We start from the raw sequence: 8974 nt of genomic DNA, 5'->3' as shown, positions 1-8974 counted from the left end.
GCCCCATGACCGACTAAATAAATAAAAAGTCAAGGATTTTAGCTGCAAAAAAATAATAAAATTGAGATATCAATAAATGGGTTTAACAGCAGATTGAACAATTGAATTAGTTAACAACAACAAACAAACAAAGGCTGGAGGCTTGGCTCAAGAGATGCAAGAGATGTAGCACCAGCTGAGTAAAGCTGAGTGCCAGTGCCTGGGTTCAAACCCCAGTACAATAAAAAACAAAAATATGAAAATGAAATGGAGTAATAAGAGGATGGAAAATGCAGAAGAGAAATGAGACAGTTGGGCTTGCTTTTGGGTGAGGGGTGGCAGCACATTACACATGCTAAGTATGAGCTACAACTCCAGTCCTTTGGTTAACTTTTTTTTTTGGTGAGTCATGTGGCCTGAGCTCTGGGCCTGCATGCTGTCCCTCAGCTCTTCAGCTCAAGGCTAGTGCTCACCCACTTGAGCCACAGCACTAGTTCTGGCCTTTTCTGCTTATGTGGTGTTGAGGAATTGAACCCAGGGCCTCATGCATGCAAGGCAAGCACTCTACCACTGAACCACCTTCCCAGCCTGGTTAACTTGCCTTTTTGGTCAGTTGTAGGTCAGAATCTGGATGCTATCCCTGAGGTTTATTCACTCAAGGCTAGCAGTCTACCACTTTAAGCCACAGCGTCACTTCTGGTTTTCTGGTGATTGAAGTTCAAAGCCAGCCCGGGCAGGAAACTCCATGATACTCTTATTTCCAATAAACCACTCAGAAAAACAGAAGTGGAACTGTAGCTCAAGTGGTGGAGTGCTTGCCTTGAGCTAAAGAGCTGAGGGACAGTGCCCAGGCCCAGAGTTCAAGCCCCATGACTGACAAAAAAGAAAGGAAGAAAGAGAGAGGAAGGAAGGAAGGAAGGGAAGAAAGAAAGAAAGAAAGACACTAAGGGCTGAGAATGTGGCTTAGTGGTAGAGTGCCTAGCATGCACGAAACCCTGGGTTTGATTCCTCGGTACCACAGAAGCAGAAAAATCCAGAAATGGTGCTGTGGCTCAAGTGGTAGAGTGCTAGCTTTGAGCACAGAGAGGCTCAGGAACAGTGCCTAGCCCCTGAATTCAAGCCCCAGGACTCACAAAAACAAAAACAAAAACAGAAAGACAGAAAGACAAACAGAAAGACAGAAAGCTGGGCGCCGGTGGCTCACGCCTGTAATCCTAGCTACTCAGGAGGCTGAGGTCTGAGGATCGCAGTTCAAAGCCAGCCTAGGCAGGAAAGTCCCTGAGACTCTTATCTCCAACAAACCACTGGAAAACTGGAAGTGGCACTGTAGCTCAAGCAGTAGAGCGCTCGCCTTGAGCTGAAGAGTGCAGGGACAGCGCCCAAGCCCAGAGTTCAAGCCCCACAACCGACAAAAAAAAAAAAAAAAAAAAAAAAAAAAAGACAGAAAGGAAGAAAGAAAGAAAGAAAGAAAGAGCTGGGCACCAGTGGCTCACACCTGTAATCCTAGCTACTTAGGAGGCTGAGATCTGAGGATTGCAGTTTAAAGCCAGCCCTGCAGGAAAGTCCCTAAGACTCTTATCTCCAATAAACCACTAGAAAACCGGAAGTGGCACTGTGGCTCATGCAGTAGAGCGCTTGCCTTGAGCTGATGATCGCAGGGACAGCGCCCAAGCCCAGAGTTCAAGTCCCACGACTGACAAAAAAAGGAAGGAAGGAGGGAGGGAGGGAGGGAAGGAAAGAGAGAGAGAGAGAGGGAAAGAAAGAAAAGAAAGACTCCAAAAGGCAGTGCCCAGATCCTGGGTCAAGCCCCCAATATGGGCACAAAATAAATCAATAAAACAGGACATATTCAGAAAGATAAATGCGGAGGAGGTTTAGAGAGGCAGGAATGTGTATTTCCATATTAAGAAAGAGAAAGACTTGGTATCCTCAGGCTCATGCATACCATTCACAAAAATAAAGTTTGCTTTATTTACAAGCTGAAGGATTGCACTCTCCCTTCTTCTGGCTCCCCTCCAGACCTTTTCCTGGAGTTCCCTGAAGAGCTCTGGACCATCATGCATTAATGGAACCTTCTACTTACTGAGTCTCATTCGGATTCCTCCTTTTTTCCTGAACTTGATATATTGCTGTCCTCCATGGACTTCTGCATCTTGTAGCAGCAACTACATAGGCTTTGACAAACCATGGCCAAACTCCAGCAGGACAACTTGGGCTCATCAGAGGATAAGCTCAAGTTTCCTTCCAGGACAGTCATGTGCTTTGTGGGTGGCAGTTGGCAGATCCTCAAGTTTGGAGATTGTCTCTGTTTCAGCCTAGGAGACTTCGAAGTACAAGGAGACATCTTAATTTCATCCTCTTCATCCTCCTTTTCTTCCTCTTGCACTTCATTTTTCCTTACTCGGACAATACCAGCCTTTTTTCGCTTCTGCCTCTTGGCTACTGCAGAGTCAGGATCTTCTTCCTTGGGGAATCCAAGAGCGAGGCATGAAGTGTGTTCTCCACTTACCAGTCTATTACTTATGGGACTTTGTGTCTGAGGGGTAGTGAGGCAGAAGACTGAGATAAGAGGGCAAACATAAACCAAGCATCCATCTGTGTGAGCATAAAATGGGCAGCTCAGATGAAGACTATAGAGGTATGGAAGAGAAAGTCATTTAAAATGACTAGAAGCTTCTGGGTGCTGGTGGCTCATGCCTGTATTCATAGCTACTCAGGAAGCTGAGATATGAGGATTACCAGCCCAAAGCACCAAAAAGCCAAAAGTGGAGCTGTGGCTCAAGTGATAGAGTACAAGCTTTGAGCAAAAAAAGCTCAGGGATAATGCCCAGGCCCTGAGTTCAAGCGCGCACACACACACACACACACACACACACACACACACACACACACACACACATTGCTAGAAGCTGGTCATGGTCCTGCACATCTATTTTCCTGGAACTAAAGGCTAAAGCATGAGGATCAAGACCCTTGGCTACATAGCAAAATCCTGTCTATAAATAAATAAATAAGCTGGCTCCAGTGGCTCACGCCTGTAATTCTAGCTACTCAGGAGGCTGAGATCTCAAGATAGCAGTTCAGAGCCAGCCTGGGCAACAAAGTCCATGAAACTCTTATCTTGAATAAATCACTAGAAAACCAGAAGTGGCTCTGTGACTCAAGTGGTGGAGTGCTAGTGTTGAGCTGAAGAGCTGAGGGACAGGCCCAGAATTCAAGACCATGATTCATACACACACACACACACAAAGAAGTGGGGCTGGGAAGGTGGCTCAGTGGTAGAGTGCTTGCCTTGCATGCATGAAGCCCTGGGTTCGTTCAATTCCTCAGCATAAGCAGAAAAAAGCTGGAAATGGCCCTGTGGCTCAAGTGGTAGAGCTCTAGCCTTGAGCCTTGAGCTGAGGGATAGTGCCCAGGCCCAGAGTTCAAGACCCACAACTGACAAAAAAAAAAAAAAAGTATAATTACTTGCTGGTGGCTTGTGCCTGTAAGCCTAGTTCAGGAGGCTGAGATCTAAGGATTGTAGTTCGAAGTCAGCCTCGACAGGAAAGTCCATGAGACTCTTGAATTAACCACCAGAAAACTGAAGTGGTGCTGAAGTAGTAGAATTCTAGCCTTGAGCAAAAAAACAAACTCAGGGACCAGTGCCCAGGTTCAGAGTTCAAGCCCCAGGACTGACAAGAAAAAATTAAAGTATAATTACAGAGCAAAAGATTCACATTTCAGGGGCTGGGAAGGTGGCTCAGTGGTAGAGTGCTTGCCTTGCAGGCATGAGGCCCTGGGTTTGATTCCCCAGCACCAAATCAGCAAAAAGAAAAAAAGCCGGAAGTGACGCTGTGGCTCAAGTGGTAGAGCACTAGCCTTGAGCTGAAGAGCTCAGGGACAGTGCCCAGGCCCAGAGTTCAGGCCCCACGACTAGACCCCCCCACCCCCCCAAAAAAAGATTCACAATTCAGTTGTGTTCTGAGTGCTGCAGAGAAGAGCTGGTCTTTTGAAAAGATTCTGATATAAAATGTTTTGGCAAAATGAACACTTATTTTGGAAGACACCTTCTAAATTTGTCTGTTCTAGAAATCGTTGGTGTCCATATTTGAAGCTGATAAATGCATTTATTATCTGTATTATGGTGATGGTTCCATGAGCTTTTAACTATGTCAAAGCTTATCAAATTGCATAGTGTATATATGCACAATTTATCATGTAATTACTGATCAATAACAAAAAATACAGGGCTAGCCGGGTGCTGGTGGCTCACGCCTGTAATCCTAGCTACTCAGGAGGCTGAGATCTGAGGATCGCAGTTCAAAGCCAGCCCGGGCAGGAAAGACCGTGAGACTCCTATCTCCAATAAACCACCAGAAAACCGGAAGTGGCGCTGTAGCTCAAGTGGTAGAGCGCTCGCCTTGAGCTGGAGAGCTGAGGGACAGCGCCCAGGCCCAGAGTTCAAGCCCCACGACCGACAAAAAAAAAAAAAAATACAGGGCTAACATTTAAACCTCCATATGGTCAAACAAATGAGAGGTTCATGCATCATTTATTGAGAGGATCAATTGTTGAGTTGGAAGACTGATTAAGAATGGGGCAGCTAACAGGGAGGCAACCCTGTGTACGTACTCTGGAGTCCAATAAACTGAGCTAAACTTTTTGCCTTCCACTTATGCGCTCTTGGAGAAAGGGAGAGTAATTTAACTTGCTTGTTCCTCAGTTTCTGCATCTGAGATGACAATAATAGTACCTACATTGTGGGGTTATTATGAGGTTTTTTGGGTTTTTTTTTGGATCCAGTCATGGGGCCTGAACTCTGGGCCTGGGCGCTGTCCCTCAGTTCTTCACCTCAAGGCTAGCACTCTACCACTTGAGCCACAGCGCCACTTCCGGCTTTTTTCTTTTTTCTTATGTGGTGCTGAGGAATCGAACCCAGGGCCTTGAGCATGCAAGGCAAGTGCTCTACCACTGAGCCACCTTCCCAGCCCGTATTATGAGGTTTAAGTGAAGTATAAATCCTTATAAAATAATTCTTGAGTACTCAATAAATGTAAGCTGTGGTTATTATTACTGTTGGTATTTTTCCTGGAATTAATCAATTTAAACCATGTTTAGGAACGATGTAGATTGAGCAGAATGTAGGGATGGGTATATGTGGTTCACATCTATAATACTAGCTACTCAGGAGACTGATAGCTGAGGATGGAGGTTTGAAGTCATCCCAGCAGACAAATCCAAGAGACTCATCTCGAAGAGCCAGCAAAAAGCTGGAAGTGGAGAAGTGGCTCAAGTGCTAGAATATCAACTTGTGGGAAAAAGTTAAGGAAGGGTGTACCAGCACACACAAGTGCATGCACACACACACACACACACACACACACACACACACACACATACACACACACACACCACAGATGTCTTAACAGAAGGGTGGTCCGTGGGCTGGTGATAGACCATGGGGTGCAAGTCTTCAGAGGCAAAGGACTGTGGGGCAGGACACTCACACTGGATGGTTCCTGGCTCCCTTGGTAGCCTAATTCATCAGAAAAGCTGCAGATGGATGTCAAGGAAACAGCTAAGCCATTAAAGGAGAGATTTTCTGACCCTGACTCCCCACAAGCGTCTTTGGTCCCCTGGGGGAGAGAAGAACGACAGATCAGTTCCAAGTGGAGCAGTCCACACCAAGTAGAACTCCAGAATCATCTTGCCCTGGTTCCCAGCTGTATTCCATAGCCTTCCTGCTTACTCTGGCAGATGAAAAAGAGCCATTTTCCTTCTTCTTCATTATCATGAAGCTCTGTGATCACTAGTGCAATGAGACCCTGGCATGTCCTCTCCCTTCCTCACCATACACTCACAATTCTGTAGGCCCCCATGTCCTCACAGAAGTGGTTGTTATAGCAACTGGAGGGTGGGGTCCCAGAGCTTTGGGTTCAAGGAGGGGTCCTGTGAAGGAGAGGGCACACACACACACACACACACACACACACACACACACACACACACACACACACACACACACAGATCTCTTTCACTTCAACCAGAGAATACTCCTCTCCATCAGGGAGAAGAAGAGACTATGATTAAATTCTGAAAATGAACAAAAACACCAAACATCAAGGCTTGGCAAATGTAGATTCCAGAATCCACTCTAGTATCCACATGTGCTAGGAAGAAATTTTTCAAGAAGCAAAGTAGTCTACCAAGGGCTGGGAAGGTGGCTCAGTGGTAGAATGCTTACCTTGCATGCATGAGGCCCTGGGTTCAATTCCTCAGCACCACATAAGCAGAAAAAGCCAGAGTGGCACTGTGGCTCAAGTGTTAGAGCACTAGCCTTGAGTTGAAGAGCTGAGGAACAGCACCCAGGCTCAAAGTTCAGGCCCTACGACTGACAAAGCAACCCAAGACAGCCAGGTGTATCAGATTTTCAAGGGATCTAAGGATTTAGAAGGGAACTTCAGGGTATGTTTCAAGAGCCTGACTTTTAGCTGAGCTTCTCAGTCCCCTTTCTTTCTACTCTTTTCCTCTCACTAAAACCAAGGATCTATCTTCTAGCATTTCTCTCCACATTCTCCAGGAGAAGCTCATTTGATTTTTTGGGGGGGGTCCTGTCGTGGGGCCTGAACTCTGGGACTGGGCAGCTCTTCAGCTCAAGGCTAAAACTCTAGCACTTGAGCTACAGCACCACTTCCGGCTTTTTTCTTTTTGCTTATGTGGTGGGGAGGAATCGAACCCAGGGCCTCATGCATGCAAGGCAAATGATCTACCACTGAGCCATCTTCCCAGCCCCAGAAGCTCATTTGATTTAAACAGTTATTGAGCAAATGCAATGCTGTAATACATGATCCTTGAAAGGGTTCTAGATTATTTTGTTTTTATTGTGCTGGTCCTGGGATGTGAACTCAAGGCCTGGGTTAGGAGGTATCCCTGAGCTTTTGTGCTCAAGGCTAATGCTCTAGCCCTTTGAGCTCCATTTCCAGCCGTTTTTGGTAGTTAATTGGAAATAAGAGTTTTATAGACTTTCCTGCCCAGGATGGCTTCAAACCATGATGCTCAGATCTCATACTCCTGAGTAGCTAGGATTACAGGTGTGAGCCACTGGTGCTTGGCTAGATTTTTTATTTTTCTATTTTTATTTATTTTTTTGTTGGTTGTGGGGCCTGAACTCTGGGCCCGGGTGCTATCCCTCAGATCTTCAGCTCAAGGCTACCACTTGAGCCACAGTGCCACTTCCGGCTTTTTCTGCTTATGTGGTGCTGAGGAATTGAACCCAGGACCTCATGTATGCAAGGCAAGCACTCTACCACTGAGCCACCTTCTCAGACCTAGATTTTGTTTTTGAAAGTCACAAAAGGCACAGAATATTTACTGTATATCAGAAAACAATGATATACCCATCTTATATACTGAGAATATATTGTGCTCCTGAAGGAGAATGTCCTTGTTCTTAGGAGATGAACACTTTGGTATATGGAATAGAATGTCATGATGTGAAAATCATTAAGAAATATTGAAACTTAGTGCTATTGGCTCATACCTGTAATCCTAGCTACTCAGGAGGCTGAGATCTTAGGATCATGATTCAAAGCCAGCCCAGACAGGAAAGGCTATGAGACTCTTATCTCTAATTAACTATATATTTTATTTTATTTTATTTTGGGTCCGGTCATGGGGCCTGAACTCTGGGCCTGAGCGCTGACCCTCAGCTCTTCAGCTCAAGGCTAGCGCTCTACCACTTGAGCCACAGCGCCACTTCTGGCTTTTTTCTTTTTGCTTATGTGGTGCTGAGGAATCGAACCCAAGGCCTCATGCATGCAAGGCAAGTGCTCTACCACTGAGCCACCTTCCCATCCCCTTAACTTTTTTTTTTTTTTTTAAAGCTGGAAGTAGAACTGTGGCCCTAGTAGTAGAGCATGAACTTTGAGCAAAAAAGCTAAAGGACAGTATCTAGATAATGAGGTCAAGCCCCAGGTGCACACACGCACGCACACACACATTCAAAAAAACTTTAAGTCTCTACAAGTAAAACCTTATCTGCTTTATTGTTCAGGACCTAGAGCAGTACTGAGCATAAAGTAAGTTCTAAATAAATGGTTACTCTCAGGAATGCTACAACAAGGATATAGAATCATAGCAGTATTGGTAGTTACCACTTATTGAGTATCTATATCTGAGATGTCCAGTTCTAAGAGTTTTTTTTTGTACAGTTAATTGGTTTGAGGGAGGATTTCACCCTGGTGCCTAGATTGGCCTGGAATTCTTGGATTCAAGCTATCCTATCTAAGTGTGTAGGGAGACTACCTGCAAGTGCTCAGTCAGAGTTTTATATATGGAATCCTATTTGAACCTCTGATCTTCTCAAAGCAGTATTTCATTTTACAGACTTGGGAACCAAGGTGTTACAAAAGTAACATCTTGCTTCAAGTTGTCTACCCAGTATGTGACAGAATTTGTATTTGAATCCACTACTGCCTAACTTCATAGTCCATCCTCTGAAGCTAGAGGCTACTGTTCAAAATGCCGTCTAGGGACTTTTGTCTTAAAGTTTACGGAAAACTGCAAAAGACATAGGATAGCAAAACTACTTGAGCAAAACTCACCTGGAGTAAAAGTATGACTTACAGTAAAAGCTCAGGGCACTGGTGGGCACAACTATAACCCTAGCTACTTTAGGAAGATGAGGTCTGAGACTCATGCTTCAAAGCCAGCAAGGGCAAAAAAGTCTGTGAGACCTTATCTCCAATTTAAAAAATGCTGGAAGTGGAGTTGTGGCTCAAGTGGTAGAGTGCCAGCCTTGAGCAAAAAAAGCTCAGAGTCAGCAGGCCTTGAGTTCAAGTCCCAGGGCCATTTCAAAAAACAAACAAAAGGCATGGCCCAGTTGACCCTGCTTTGGGACTGCTCACATTCTCCAGGCTAGTGAGCACTACAAAGGGCGAGGTGGGGTTTGCGCAAGAACTACAACTCCCAGAAGACATTGGGCAGAGAGAAGTACCAAGGGTTTCCGGCCAGA

The 8974-nt window shown here is 45.3% G+C and overlaps 1 long non-coding RNA gene across 1 annotated transcript; it reads right to left on the bottom strand.

Moving 5' to 3' along the window:
- Nucleotides 1-1941: 1941 nt before the first annotated feature.
- Nucleotides 1942-5796, bottom strand: LOC138818142 (uncharacterized). Its single transcript, XR_011368989.1, has 3 exons — nt 5711-5796; nt 5469-5597; nt 1942-2443 (listed from the first exon to the last, which is right to left on the bottom strand). It is a non-coding gene; the product is annotated as an uncharacterized lncRNA (long non-coding RNA).
- Between the last annotated feature and the right edge of the window lie 3178 nt (nt 5797-8974).

Source organism: Dipodomys merriami, unplaced genomic scaffold (assembly GCF_024711535.1).
Source record: "Dipodomys merriami isolate MVZ:Mamm:240054 unplaced genomic scaffold, mDipMer1.0.p SCAF_718, whole genome shotgun sequence".
NCBI lineage: Eukaryota > Metazoa > Chordata > Mammalia > Rodentia > Heteromyidae > Dipodomys > Dipodomys merriami.
The sequence above is the reverse complement of the archived record's forward strand: the minus strand, read 5'-3'. Positions and strand labels throughout refer to the sequence as shown.